The sequence below is a fragment of the Rhinolophus sinicus genome, chromosome 4, assembly GCF_057876585.1.
Source record: "Rhinolophus sinicus isolate RSI-liver-muscle chromosome 4, RSI-T2T, whole genome shotgun sequence".
Classification (NCBI taxonomy): Eukaryota; Metazoa; Chordata; class Mammalia; order Chiroptera; family Rhinolophidae; genus Rhinolophus; species Rhinolophus sinicus.
Window position 1 is genome coordinate 6,279,281 of NC_142504.1, and position 14,869 is coordinate 6,294,149.

At 39.9% G+C, this 14,869-nt stretch overlaps 1 long non-coding RNA gene across 1 annotated transcript in view; it reads right to left on the bottom strand.

Moving 5' to 3' along the window:
- LOC148758320 (uncharacterized) overlaps positions 1-14,536 on the bottom strand; it is a 127,571-nt gene extending 113,035 nt beyond the window's left edge. The window contains exon 1 of the long non-coding RNA XR_016021017.1: positions 14,366-14,536. This is a non-coding gene — a long non-coding RNA (uncharacterized LOC148758320). The remainder of the gene's footprint in view (positions 1-14,365) is intronic.
- Between the last annotated feature and the right edge of the window lie 333 nt (positions 14,537-14,869).

A 14,869-nucleotide genomic window follows, 5' to 3' on the forward strand; every position in this document is an offset into this window, starting at 1 on the left:
TGTAATCCAAGTAATACCTCTCACTGAATACTGTTTTTCATAATCAGATTTTTGTCTGTACATTAAATGTGGCTATTGGGTTCTGAAATAAGTTCAGGTTGATCGCAGTCTGGATTTATTCACAAATTGCCTTAGATTTGAAAATGTATGGTTAGGCTAAAACCATAGAATCCTTAGATTTAGGAAAGCAACCAGTAAATATCTTCAGGAGATCAGAGCAGTGTTAAATACAGGTGCAGCTGGAAAATGTAGAAAACAAAAGACAAAACTAATGTCTTTGGTAGGGAATAAAAATGTTTAAAATACAAAAAAAGTATGGTCAGGTACTGAGACAACTCTTGCACCACCTGACTCCATTGCATCTATGGCATAGGGCACACTGTCGTAAAAAGATAGACTTTATTGTATGATTTCTGACATTTTTTCCATTAAAAGTCAAGAAAACAATCCCAAATAGTGTTTTCTTATGGTATTTCATCACATCTAAAGCGGAAAGTGTAAGATGCTAAGAAAGAATATGGAGTAAGAAGAAAGCCAACAAGCAATAAAACATACCCAATAGGTGGGTCTATGGAACAAGAGAGTCAGAGAGGGGTGGGGGGAGGGAAGGAAAGTGGAGGCGGGTGGAGAGAGGGAGGAAAGCAAACGTCTTGAATTAATCTACAGTTCAGATAACATGGCCAGTGTCTACGCCAGAATATAAAAAGGAGAGTGCTCGCCCCATGCTTATAAAACTGTTGATTGAAGAGATTTGGGCACTGGGCATCTCAGGATTTTTTCCTTTTTAACTTATGCTCCAGAAACATTCACTGAGAGGCAGGGCTCTGAACCATTTTTAATCTATGATGATTTGAATAAGCATAAAAATGTCATTAACACTTAGAGATTCATGTGCACACTTAAGGAGGTCACCCCTTTAGTTAAAAAAATCGATCTTTTCTATGTATCTCTACCAAGTCAAAAAGATTTTTGCCCATTTTTGCTGTGAGTGACTTCCTTTATGAAACCAATAGCTATGCATTCTATTTTAACATAAAAGTGATATAGTGTTGACTATGCTTTCCAAAGCTGCACCTTAATTCTTCCTTAATAGATATTTTGATAAGCTGCGATATAATGGAGTGAATGGAATAGTATTTGCTGTTTAACAATTGACACATAGAGAAGGCATTTCTGGAAGTTATTACTTTCAAAGTGCTTTTTAGAGGGTATTTTTTAATAATTGGCCCAGTGTATATTATTTGACTGTTAATAAACTGTCATTATTTTTGGAGAAATAAACTTTTAAGTAGCTTCACAAATGTTAATAACATCATTTACCAAATATGTCTTGGGCACCTTGAGGTATTAACTGCCACTAAAAAAAAAAAAAAAAAAAAATGTGAGAAGAATTAACCTCTAATGTGAAATATTACACGTTTATTTGATAATGCCACACAGTTGTGCCATATTAATGCACATACAAACTATACTAGAGAAATATAGATGTCATGTTCTGGATGCATAATTACAGATACAGATAAGTGAGAGAGCATAAACTCTGTAACTGAGCCAACCTAACAGAATGACTGAAGAATCATACAATGGTATTATTACGTGGGAAAATATATGCAAGAGTTCCCTAAATTTTTAGACCAAAACGCATAACACTCCCTACATAATACAGATATACGTGAAAAGTAGTTTAAAAAAAATACCCAACGAAACAAAACACTTCTTCCTTTCACAAGACTGATGGACAGAAAATAGATTATTCTACTCGACCTGCACACAGACGGACATGTGCAGTGTACTTCATGGCCGTTCTTGGCCTTTCAATGAGGGGAACACTGAGCAAGTCTCTAATCCACTCTGGACTTCAGACAGTTTACCCGAGGAATTAACCTAGATGATATTTTCTTAGGGTTCAGTCTGGTTCTGATGTTATTCTGTAGTCCCATGAAGGGGCTCAGTGTCCAATCTCTTCATATGCCAGGAATCTAAGAACTATAAAAAAGACGGCATCTACACGTGACTCATACTCCCTGAATGTGCCCAGTTTAATCTGAAGTGTTAACTCAGAATTTTACAAGTTTCCTTTCATTTTGCAAATTAGCCTGAGTCTATAGATGTGATTAAACATTCTTCTTTGTTGTTATTTTGATCTGGGAATGGTGCCATTTGCTACCACTCTGACTTGGGCTATACCACATACATGAATATACTGGATAAATATTTATTCAAACGCTGGATTTAAAATGTTGACTCTGCCACATCGAACAGTTTTCTTTGTGTTTATCAGTGAGTAACTGCCTGGCTTCTCTTATCTAAATATCCACAGAAATAAAAAATAAATGGAGGGAAAGAGCTTTTCGAAATGGTCCTGTTAAATAATACAACAGTAGAATATAGTTGAGAAGATGTTTTTCTCATATATACCAAATATTCCAGAATGTCAGAATAGGAAATGATACAAAAATTTAACAGATACAGATAGCATTTAGCGCTGATCGACATTTCGTCTTTTCCATTTCGAGCAACTGGTACATATTAAAGCTCAATGGATGCCTGCTGAATAAATAATGGTCTTTCTCTTTTCATAGATACGGCTATCCAAGGAAAGAGATTACATCATGTCTTAATCTACGGCAAATCCAAAATTCAAACCTAGTCCTTCTGACCCATCATCCACTTGTATGTTTTACGTTATACAGATAAAAGAATTTTGATATCAGTGACATATGCAATACAGACAAATTTATATATATGAGAATTTCCGTCTAGAGACTGAAAACTTTTAAAAGTCATGAATTCAAATGGAAGTGTAGCCAAGGAGTCTTTGCTGGTTGCTGTGCCTTTAGGGAGCACGTAAGGTGGTCAGGGATTCAATGGAGGGAATGACGACTTCTCGATTTCTCGTAAGTGCTGCCTCTCCACTCTGCACTATGGGGAGGCCATCTATGTGTTTTGCCCCAGTGTCCGAGGTTAGGAGGAGCTCTAACATCCAGTCATATTCTAGAATTCTCAGTGACCTGGTGAGTCTTTTCTAGAACCTCAGAAATTGGGAAAGACTTAGAGTTATCTCATGTAACAGCTCACCTGACACGTAGCAACCTAATACAGAGAAGCAGACCAGGCTGGACCTGCTGCTGTTAACAGTTTGTACTATTTCCAAGGCAGCTTGAAGTAAGGGAAAGAGCTCAAGGCTCTGAAAGGAAAAGATATGAGTGACTACGGTAAATGTTAACTTTGTTGAGTCTCTGTTTCCTTAGTTTTTAATATCTGCCTTGCAGGTTATTATGAAGATTATACAAAATACATTGCATAAAGCTGTTTGATGCACTAGGTGGTCAAAAAGCACTCATTTTCCCCACAGACGCTTCTCAATAAATACGGGTAAAATTCGCTTCTTCCTAGATGTGTTAGCTTCCTAGGGCTGCCATAACAAACAATCACAGACTGGGTGACTTAAGGCAGCGGAAATTCATTCTCTCACAGGTCTGAAGCCTAGAAATTCCACATTAAGGTGTCGGTAGGACCATGCCCTCTCTGCAGGTTCCAAAGGGGGAATTCTTCCTTGCATCTTTCTAGCTTCTGGTGGTGGCTGGCTAGCCTTGGCATCGGAGTGACACATCACCAGTCTCTGCCTCTATCATACATGGTATTATCCCATGTGTCTCTGTTGAAATTCCTCTTTTCTTATACAGCTACCAGTCATATTGGATTTGGGATTCACTCTAACCCAGTATGAACTAATCTTAACTTGATTATACCTGCAAAGATCCTATTTCCAAATAACGTCTCATTCATAAGTTGTAGGGCGACATGGATATACTACTCAGTACAGGGCAGTAGAGCTGTTATGACAATAAAATATTATGCAAACTGTATAGTACAAGTTGCTTTCACTTCTTGAATTTCCAATTGTTAGATGATTTTTATTTTTATGTATATCTATAAAACAAAGTATTCATTCAAGAAAGAATTACTTTCAAACATAGTCCAAAAAAAAAACACACACAAAAAAAAACAAGACCAATTAGATAGAGGAGAAATGAGATCATTCCTACCCCAAAATAATAAAGTTATGAAAGAATACAAGAGTTGTTATGTCTAGTATGACATTTCATTGTGTAAATTAACTCATTTTAGGAAATCTACAGTCATGAGATGTATGAGGCAGGAATTACAACACATTGAACACCGTGCTTAATTTCTCATTAGTTTATGTTGATGATTAAATTAATTTGATACGCGGGTTACTGTGCCCTTGAGCCAAAGCTTACAGTTTTTTAATAAAAACTTCTGAGGAATTATGATTCTGTCACACTGTAACAGCAAGAATATATTCAGCTCAATGATTATCCACACACAAATATTTAAATGAAAAACATATGGCATCAGTCATCTTTTATAATCTTCAGGTGGGGTTATGTAATGAAACTTTGGGACGCTTCACTTATGCTTAATTTGTAAACATTGTACATGTTGGCATTTAAATTAGCAGTAGCACAACAGTTAAGTCGGGTGAAATATTTTCTTCATAGTAACCTGTGCCAAATCAGTCAATGTCACTTGAATTGCTGCTGTTGGGCTCCCAATAGCATACGATTTTCATGGGGTGGTACTGTGTAAAATGCACCTCAACCCTGGGAGAGAACAAAGAAAATGAGACCTCTTTTGCAAAGGAAAGACAAGATCATAGGAGTACTTCATGCTTCCTGCATAGAAAGGGACAAATCCATATAAACAGGAAGAAGCCTACATTTTTATCATGAGCTATATACTTATGTTTTGAATACTTATAGACACATTGGGGCTGTATTTTTTATACAAATAGCCTATGAGAAAATGAGATCATTTTGAATTATCCAATAGGAGAATGAGGAAGACATCTAAAATGTTTTAAATCTTTTAAAAAATTTATCCTCTGGGATAAAATAATCTCTCAAGGTTCACAAATCCCTTTCTAGAATCAGGCTGCAAAACAACACTAACTTCAACAGATACGTACTGTACCTTCATTGTCCCCAGTCTAAGATTCTCATTACTCTCACCTGTAATGACTTCATTTACTCCCTAATTGTTTGCTCTGCCATTGTCTTGTCCCTTCCTTAATCTAACCGATTCCCAGTTTCAGGTTCATCTTCTGGTGACATGGCTGTGCTCATGCCATTCCTTTGTGTTGCCAGCAGCAGCCTAACCATTTGTTTCCTTCTACCTGCCCCCAAAGAAAGGAGAGTCTGTAAGACAGATCCTTTCAGGGACTTTGCTAAACCTTTGTGTTTGCACCTTATGCCGCCCTGTTTGGTCCCAGAAAGATGGCTGGACAGTCAATAACGAGTAAGATTCCTCACAGAAGGAACAACTCAAGCCAGAGGCAGTCACATGGGGACCAACAGGAGAACCCGCGGGGTTCACAGAGGTGGGCACAACCCCCCACCTTCCTGAGGCTATGGAAAGCCTCCGCCTCTGTGGCTGCATTCCTTCCCTAAACCTGCAAGGGAAGTGATTCAATGATGTGCTCTCCATCTATTCATATGCATATAGGTTTTGTCCCTTGGGGAAGTTGAGACTTATGGTCCAGCTGCCTGCAGGCAAGGGTGATTGACTTGAGTGGTTTTCTATTATGATGTATGGGATTCACAGATCTTGAGATGACAAGATTTATCTCCTTTACTTCCCCACCAAACTAATAAAAGCTGATGCGAGGGCCCGATTGGAGCTTCCAGTCCTTGAGATCGGGGGTCCCTGGTCTGCTTAAACTCTATTCATGGCTACTGTTTTTCCTTAATCCTGCACCGCCCTCCTCGCTCCCCACAACTCTCGCTGCACCACCTTTGAGGTGTTATCTGCAGTCACATCCCACAAAGGACCTCATCCTAAGCTGAACGCATGTGACACGTGACCCAGCCAGTGTGCCAGGTTTATTTCTCACCTCTTCCCCTCAACATCACACATCGGACAACCCAGCTTCTTCTTCATTGTCTGCAGCGAGTTGCCACTTTCCAATTTCTCTGCCTCTATTCAGATTATTCTACTTGGGTTGTCCCTTCCTACCCAAATCCTTTCAGACCCACTGGGTAAGCCCTTTTCTCCATGAAGCTTCTCTGATTCACCTCCTTCCTCACAGCTCACTCCCAATCACTAGATGTATCTGTTGCAGTGTTTAGCTCATTCTGGTTTCTCTTTAATTTAACTGCTTATTTTTCTCCCTTGCTGATCTTATCAGTACAGTCCACGAGGGGAGGAATCATGTTTTCATCATAGATGAATGACCCCCAGCAGCAAGCATAACAACCTTTATGGATTACATCAGATGATTTGTCACGTGAATTTTTCTGAAAATTCCATGTGAGATTATCTTCTCAGAGAGAAAACTGATTCAAGATCCTTCACAGATTACCAGATGAAGACGACAGAATTAAAAGAGGAGGAATTTGGAATTGCTACAAATGCATCAGTTCTCAGATGACAGATGAAAGGAAATTACATATGGTGACTTCTTAACTAAACACTGTAGGGACTTTCCTTAAAATAAAATCTACGCATTCTATCTTCACTGAGTAATCACAGCCCATATTTCTTTATCTTCTTTATATTCAGGGTTTTCTTGGCAGATGTGGCTATCATCCTAAAATATAGAATGAAAGCGAGATTTGGAAAGTTTTAGAATTTTTGTTTATTTGATTGGTGTTGCTGCAGACTGATTTTTGGAGCGGGGAGGGGGAGGGGGAGGGTAAGCAATCTGTTTCAGATAGAATTTCTAAGAAGATGATATAATATAAATAAGAGTAACCAATCTTTCTCCCATTGCTTATTTATGAAGCAGTAAGAAGACTCTCAAATAAAGCCAGTTACTGCAATGCCTTTGAAGGGTGTTGGGCTGTGTGAAGACAATCCCCCTACAACAGAAGTTGCATTTCTTTTTATCTGGCCTTCATTCAAGCACATCTCATTTCAGCAGAGCCTCCTGATGATAGAAAACACAACTTTACATTTTGCCAGTGGATTTGTTTGGCACTGGAATTTGGGCTGGATGTTCCCCTATGAGAAATTCACTGTAAGTATGCATTGTTGAGCATCGCACTGTGTATTCAGATAAAGCTTTTATTTTGGGATTACTTAGTTCCTCTTCTTTATGAAATCTTGTAGTGTAAATCAGCTCTTTTGACTAGTACATATTAATTAGAGCAGTTGTTAAGAAAGGGCATTAATGAAATCCTTCTTTCCATTAAAATGGAGGTCAAGAGTGGCATATTACTATTTCACAGAGAGTTGAACCAAATTTAAAGGAGTACTGAGCTGTTTGGCAGATATTAGGCTCTGGAGAATAATTCAACTCCCTTAAACTTTGTTTAAAAAAACACACAAAACAACTCTTTGTCTAATAGGAAATGTAGAACGAAAAAGCTTTCTTAGATTCCAAACTATTAAATTATGCCTTAATGTCTACCACTGTTACTCATAAAAAATGGTTCTTCACACACACAAAAACAAATTAATAGTTCTCCTATTGCACCTTATACTACTCATTTGTTTTGAGAATTTTCAAAAGTGTTGTTAATGCTTTGTTTTGGTATTTAGGCACATTGATTTTTTCTATTACACATTGCTGTGTGCCTGTTTTAATTCCATCTGTGCTTCTTCATAGTACATAGACTTGTGAAATGTAATATCCTCTGTCACCTCGACTTCTTCCCCAGGACCAAAATATGAAAGAATTTCTATGCCCGGTGTTTATCAGTATCTTATGTAGGAACATCTAGGACACTTGATGAGATTTTTCACATGTAATGAAGCTAAGAGGGATAACAACCCATAGAGTATCAGAAGTAAGACCCAAAACACCAAGAAAGACTCCGCTGATGTCCCCCACCCCGGTCTAACATGGCAAAGCTTAACTAGCTTAAACATCCTTCACTGAAGTCTTTAAAAGAGCACGACACAAGTGTAGAAGAGGAGATATACATTGAAAGTAACCCACAGAAACACCGAGTGAATAGAAACCATCTGAGTTATTCCAAGCCCTTTAAGTTTAAATAAGGAAACGGATCCTAAAATCAGAAATGACTTGACTACAGTATCTCAGGTGCCGGGACCTGCCTGGACATCCCGTGAGGTCTCCAGCCTCGTGTCAGTGAACTGCCACATTGCCACCCATGACACACAGACAGGCGGGTTCTGACTCTCAGCTCAAACACATAAAGTGACTACAGAAAACAATGTTTTTCTAAATCAAATGAGCTGAAGAATAATGCCCAGCACTAAAGAGAGAACATTCTCTAGCGGTCAAACCCCAAATGGGGTTTTGCAGAATTCTAGATCCTGAGTTTGACCCTCAACTCAATGAAGCACCTGAGGCTGAACACCCCTTGTTTCCCTTCCCTGGTCCTTTACGCTGCTTCTCAGCCTCACTTCTCCAAAGAAACAATGGGCAGCTACATTCTGTCCCAGATTTTCTTTACAGAAGAATGATGCTACTCATAAGACACACAGGTGGAACAGCAAGCCGGACTTCATCACCTGTTTTAGGATAACACTATTTTTTAAAAGAACATCTCTCTTCTCAGGTGTTCCAAATAATATAGCCAGGGAAACAAAGAGCTAGGTTTGCGCTCTTCCAACATGGAATGAAATCCACGTTCCCTCTCTGGGTCTCCTACATGACAAGGTGAAGCAGAGATGTGACCTATATAATCTGGTCCCCAGCTCTCTTTTCATACTCATTTTTTATCCCCCTCTTTCCCACGGTCTTTACTCTATTGCCACAGTTCTTCTTTCTTTTCGTTAGAAATGCCAAGCCCGTGCCTGCCTCTGAGCTTTTGCCTTTGCTGTTCCCTCTACTGGAAACAGATATTGATCTAGATAGTGGCATGATTCGTTTCCTCACTTCATTCCGGTCTCCAACTGGCACCTCTGCGAAAATGGCTACCACAGTATTTAAAACATGGCCTCCAGTCACTTTCACACGCTTTACTTTTCTTCAAAACACTTATCTCTATTTGAAAGTCCCTTTCACTACGCATGTATTAGTTGTCTCCCCGTTAGAAGGTAAGCTTCGTACAGGCAAGGACTCCGTCCATTGTCATATTTCTGGTACCTGGGAAATCTGTGTGCGTTTGAAAATGTGTGTGTGCTTCCCCTTACCCTCATTCTCGTCTTTTTGTTACAGACTTGGGAAAATGCAACCCCAAGCTCGCTTTTGTAATTCATGGCTCTGTAGTACTGGGCGGTTCCCTTAGCATTACATTTTTTCACTTACTCTCTTCTTTTTGTCTCTTTGGCTTTTCCTTCTCACAGTCACCTCGAAAATTCTCAGTCCCTCTTCCACACTAAGATTCAGCATCCTACCCCTATGAAAACTTGCCCATGGCACTCACAGGTGGGCGCCCTGTCCTGTGGATTCTTTGGTCTGTGCCCTGGGTGCTGACATGTCACTGTGTGCTCTGGGGCCTAGATCACGTGTCTGCATCACCACATTTGAGTCCCTCGAAGGCAGTGACTCTGTCCTTCTTGCTCACTGCATCTTTAGTACCTAGAACAGTGCTTCCCTCAAGCCTTTTTCACCACCACCATCCTAGTCTGACACATTGGCTGTTGACTGGGACATTTTCGCAGCTGCTTTGTTTGTCTTTCCTCACCAGACTTCAGAAGTGATTTCTCTGTCAAATGTGGTTTGTCCCATAGGGCCTTTCATGTTGAAGTCGTTAAAAAAGATTTTCTATTTTCATGCTCTGCATAAAATGCACTGTAAATAATACAGTGTATTATTGGACAGCTTTAACAACATGTTAAATCTGTGTCATCTCTGGGTCTCATTATAGCAGGGACTTCACCACCAACCCAGACAAGCTCACAGCTTAGGATCTAGAGACCCACCTATTTTGCTGTCACCAGTGTGATCTTCTGTAAATGTGCTTCTGATCAGGTCACAGACTCTTATGCATGTGTTATCCTGCTTCCCCTCACAGCTTTTGCCAGTGCAGTTCCCTTTTCTGAAAGTCTCTTTCTTCCCCTGCCCCTTCTTAGGGCACACAGCTACTCATCCTTCCACCTCACAGACACCCTTACTTTCTGTGGCTGTTACAGGCATTTCTAGAATCAACCACTCTTCTTGCAGCATCTTTCACATGTGCTAATTCATTTTGATCACATGGTGAATGTCTGTTTCTCCCCAGAGAATGAGCTCCCAGAGGGAAGAGGCTATAGTTTTTATTCATGTGGTACAGTGCCTGGCACATAGTAGGCATTCTGCCGTTCTTAGGGTAAGTGCATTAATGCAGCCACAAAAGAACTTAGAATCTAACCGAGTTTCCGATACACAATAAGAGGGTTGCTATGGAAAAAGAGAACGTTTTTCAGTTGTCTCGAGAGGATTTTGGTTTCTAAAGGAGCCTTAAATTCTTACTGAGTTAAAAAAGGAATGGCTTTTAGAACCTGGTCATTTTTAGAATGCTAGCCTAGGCTGTAAGTGAAAGGGAGAAAGCTTTATATCACAAACCCCAAAGGGGTGAAGGGCAGGATCCAGGGAACCTGGAAGAAAAGTCTGCCACTGAAGCATGAAAAACCTGGTATAAAAGGACTTTCAATTCAGGTCCACTTGTTAGGAATTCTATGTTTTATAGTCCGTCCTTGATCCCTTCTGTATCAGATTACTTTGTAACTCAACTGTTTCCTCAACTCAAAAGAACATGATTTTACTTTTTTGATTCAGATGTTGAATGAACTGAATAAAGAGATTAATTAAAGTGAGATAGCAATGGTCAAGTTTGCTTTCTGCTGAGTGTGTCGCCTTCATCTTAAACCTTTTTAAATCACATGCAATTAATTCGAAAGCCCGAGGGCACTTGCATGGAAAGAATAATGGGGTGAAACTCTAAATGATATAAAGTTCTTAATCTGAAGTACCTTTGCTTTATTGGTTTATGTTAACACCTTACTGATTAATCTTGTAATGATTAAAGCTGTGTCTATTCACAGATATCAGTTTGACTGAGTCTATTCTATTTTGGATCATTTAACATTCTCAGTCACCACACAAATGATTGAATTGATTGTACTACAATCTAAACATTAAAACTGCAGAAAGTACCAGAATGGTCACTGCTTAATCCAATGGATCATATGTATGTATATATATATATATATATATATATATATATATATATATATATACAGATACTCATACATATATATATATATATATATAGATAGATAGATAGATGATAGATAGATAGATAGATAGATAGATAGATGATAGATGGATAGATATAGATACAGACATGTAGACATATAGACAAATAGATGAGAGAGAGACAGAGACAGAGAGAGAGGAAGGAAGGAAGGAAGGAAGGAAGTATATGAAGAAGGACTAGAAGATAGGAGAGAATGAGGGAAATGGGAGAAATGAAGACAGAAAGAGACAAAAAGAAAATACACCAAAATGTTAATACTAGTTAACTGTATGATAAAATCATAGGCAATTTTTTTTTTCCATTTTCATAGTTTTTCCTATATTTTCCAAAGTAGCCTTTTAAAATCAGAAGAAATCAACATTGTAGAAGTTAGACTATATACTCTATTGTCTTCAAATGACAAAAACAATCTTCAGAAATTTCTCATAGTTTGGGGATGTTAGTTGAAAAGAAGTAGAGAAGAAAAAAAAAAATCACACCACAGTCTTCTGCCACTACTAAAACATTCTCTCTCTCTCTCTCTCTCTCTCTCTCTCTCTCTCTCTCTCTCTCTCTCTCTCTCTCTCTCCCTCTCTCTCCACAATCAGTAACTGTAAAACTCCAACCGTGCGTTCTCAGCGGCCGACAGCCTATGTAGGACTGATGCCTCATTTAAAACACGCAGAAAGTCCTCCCCATTTTTGACTCCTAAGTGTTGCTAGCAACCCAGGTGTTGTGGGGCTACCCTACAGTGTGAATGCAGAAAGGATAAGAGAGGGAAGGCAAAAAGCCTCACACAGCAAGGGCCCCTATGATGGAGTCTCCGTCTATGGAGGATGAAAGATACAAAGACCTCCCCCCCGCAGACTGGAGTAGCCAGCAATGCAATGCAGCCTGACATTCTGGGGGTTCATGCAGAGCAACCTACTGCACAGGCTCTTCTCGGAGCCACAGACACTTCCGGGGGATCCATGACAAAGAGGGGAAAAATAGAAATGATCCTGAGAACGTTCTGTAGGGCCCAGAGTAAGAGGAAAACGGGGGCTTCCTGTCCGAACAGCAGGAACCGAGTGCTATAAAAGGTGCTCAAACAACTTTTTTTCTTTCTTTCTGGCCTTTCTCCTGACTTGTTATGGTGTTTCTAAATTTGCTATTGAATGTCATTCTAAGTAAAGAAAAATTTAAATTTCTGATTATTAGGATGAATTTTACCATTGCTGTTTATGTTGTGCAGTGCTTATTTTAAATGCAAATATAAGAGCGTGTATCTAAATTCCAGAATCAACAAAATTACGCAGTTCATATTTTGTAGCTTGTAAATGCAGGCATGTTCTTCTTAGCAGAACAGCAGAAATACTGCACAAAATGCGCTCGGCTGACTGTATTTCACTTTTTCACATGCATACATTCTACCAACACCCTCTACTTTAAGCTTATGAGGAGTGAAGGAGGGATGAAAGGAAAAGAAACTGTGGTTGTCCTACTGTCCTTGCCGTCTGCGTCATCTTTTCAGCTGCAATGCTTGGCTAACACATGGAAGTGACATGAGTAAGAAAGGATATGACAGGATTCCTTGGTCATCGCACAGGAAGAATACTCTTGGTGTTTCTCCTTTACTACTCACACAGAACACTTCACTTCTGACACGTCTGGTCAGCAGATGTGTGTGGGGCGTGGGTGAGAGGGGTCTTCATACCAGTAATGCTTCAATACCAGCTGAATGCCCTACAATGTATCTATCAGGAGGTCCCACGGTTCAGGGCTCAGTCTCACCAGACGGCCCACACCTCCACTTCAGATGCCAATCACAAGTCTCCGATTGTCACCTGGGCTTCTGACAGACTGGCTATAAGTTGGGGTTTCCACAAGCCCCTCTTGGGTTCTATAATTTGCTTGAAGGGCTCACAGAACTCCGGAAAACACTTACATTTACCAGTTTATTCTAAACGAATATGATGAAAGATACAGATGAACATCCAGATGACAAAGATGCGTACATCTAGAAGGGTCCCAAGCACAGGATTTTCTGTCGCCGTGGAGCAGTGGTGGGCCACCCCCACCCAGCACAGGGATGTGTTCGCCAACCTGGAAGCTCTACAAACCCCACACTTGGGTTTTTATGGACACGTCATCACATAGGCATCATGATCAATCATTAACTCAGTCTCCAGCCCCTCTCCTCTTCCTGGAGCATGAGGGGTAGAGCTGAACATTCCAAGCTTCTAATCATGGATGGGTCTCTCTGGTGGCCAGCCCCCATCCTGAAGCTATCCTGGCGTCACCAAGAGACACCCCTTGGAACAAAGGACATTCCTGTCACCAGGAAATTGTAAGGGATTTAGGAGCTCTGTATTAGCAACTGGGATCAAATACCAAATATGAAAACAAAAGAGGCTGTCAGTGCTTCTACTACTTAGGAAGTGACAAGGGTTTTAGGAGCTCTGTACCAGGAACTGGGGATATATATATATATATATATATATATATATATATATATATATTCATCCCTATTAATATTATATATATATATATATATATATATATATATATATATATATTCATTCTTATTCACATACATTCATTCCTGTTAATATTATCTATATTTTCCTATTATTTCACAGTCATTAATATTTCTTAGAACACCATTTTCCCTTCACTGCATTGGAATCCAATTTGGTTCACACAGAAAGCACAGCACCCCAGACCATGAGTGGACTCGCTTACTCCGTGCAGAGGTAATGTGCCACCTTGTACTCACTACCTGTCTTGCTGAATACCATGCACATGGCTCCATCAGAATCCTGTGCCCTGGGCATCACAAACACTCCCTGCAAAGGAAGCTGCCAGAACGGTGGGCATGTCAATCTCCTGTGCTCGCACACATGCTCCATTGTCCCATCAAACTTCATTTACAGAATACAAGTTCAAAGATAAAAGGAAGCACTACAGAACGACACCACGAGACCATTAGGTCACAGGCAGGCCCCCGTGATCACGGGCCCTCTGTGGCTGCCCAGGTTGTACACCCATGAAGCCAGCCCCAACATACTGCTTTGGTTTTCTTGGCCAAAGTACTTTCCAGGCACTCAGGAACCCATAACACCTACGTATCTAATTAATGAAATTAACATTTGCCAGACACAGGGGCAAAGATCGGGACACGTACACACACAGTAGCTCTACACAAAAAGAGATTAGGACAGACTCACCAAGCAAGAGAGCTAAGCACGATGATCTGGTATTCACATGACGTTACGTGACTGGCTATTTCACCAAAGTCCTGCTTTGCAAATTATGGGTAAATCTGGTGGTAGGAAGAGATGAGAGAACAGAACAGAAGGCGAGTTCGCTCACTGGTTATTTTAGGTGCAATTCCTGAGATTGACTGGGACACTAATTGGAGAATCATTAAATGAGAAGGCACAGTCTTACATATATCAAAGGTCTGTTTTCTTTCTGGTTGACAAAATGAACAATTCCAGGAATCGTGCTGAACACTGTAATCTGATAATTAAGGAAGGGCTCAGTGGAGCAAGGAAAGGAAACAGGAAAATTAAATTTAGAAAGAAGCTGATTAAGAGCCAGGCATCAGCTGACACAAAATCGTCCATTGCAGAGAAACAGAAAATGCACTTCACGAATAAGTTTAGGGGCATCAAAGAAGAGAGAAGCTTTTCTGTAAAATAATCCTAAGGCTGTCGAGGCAATGTGTT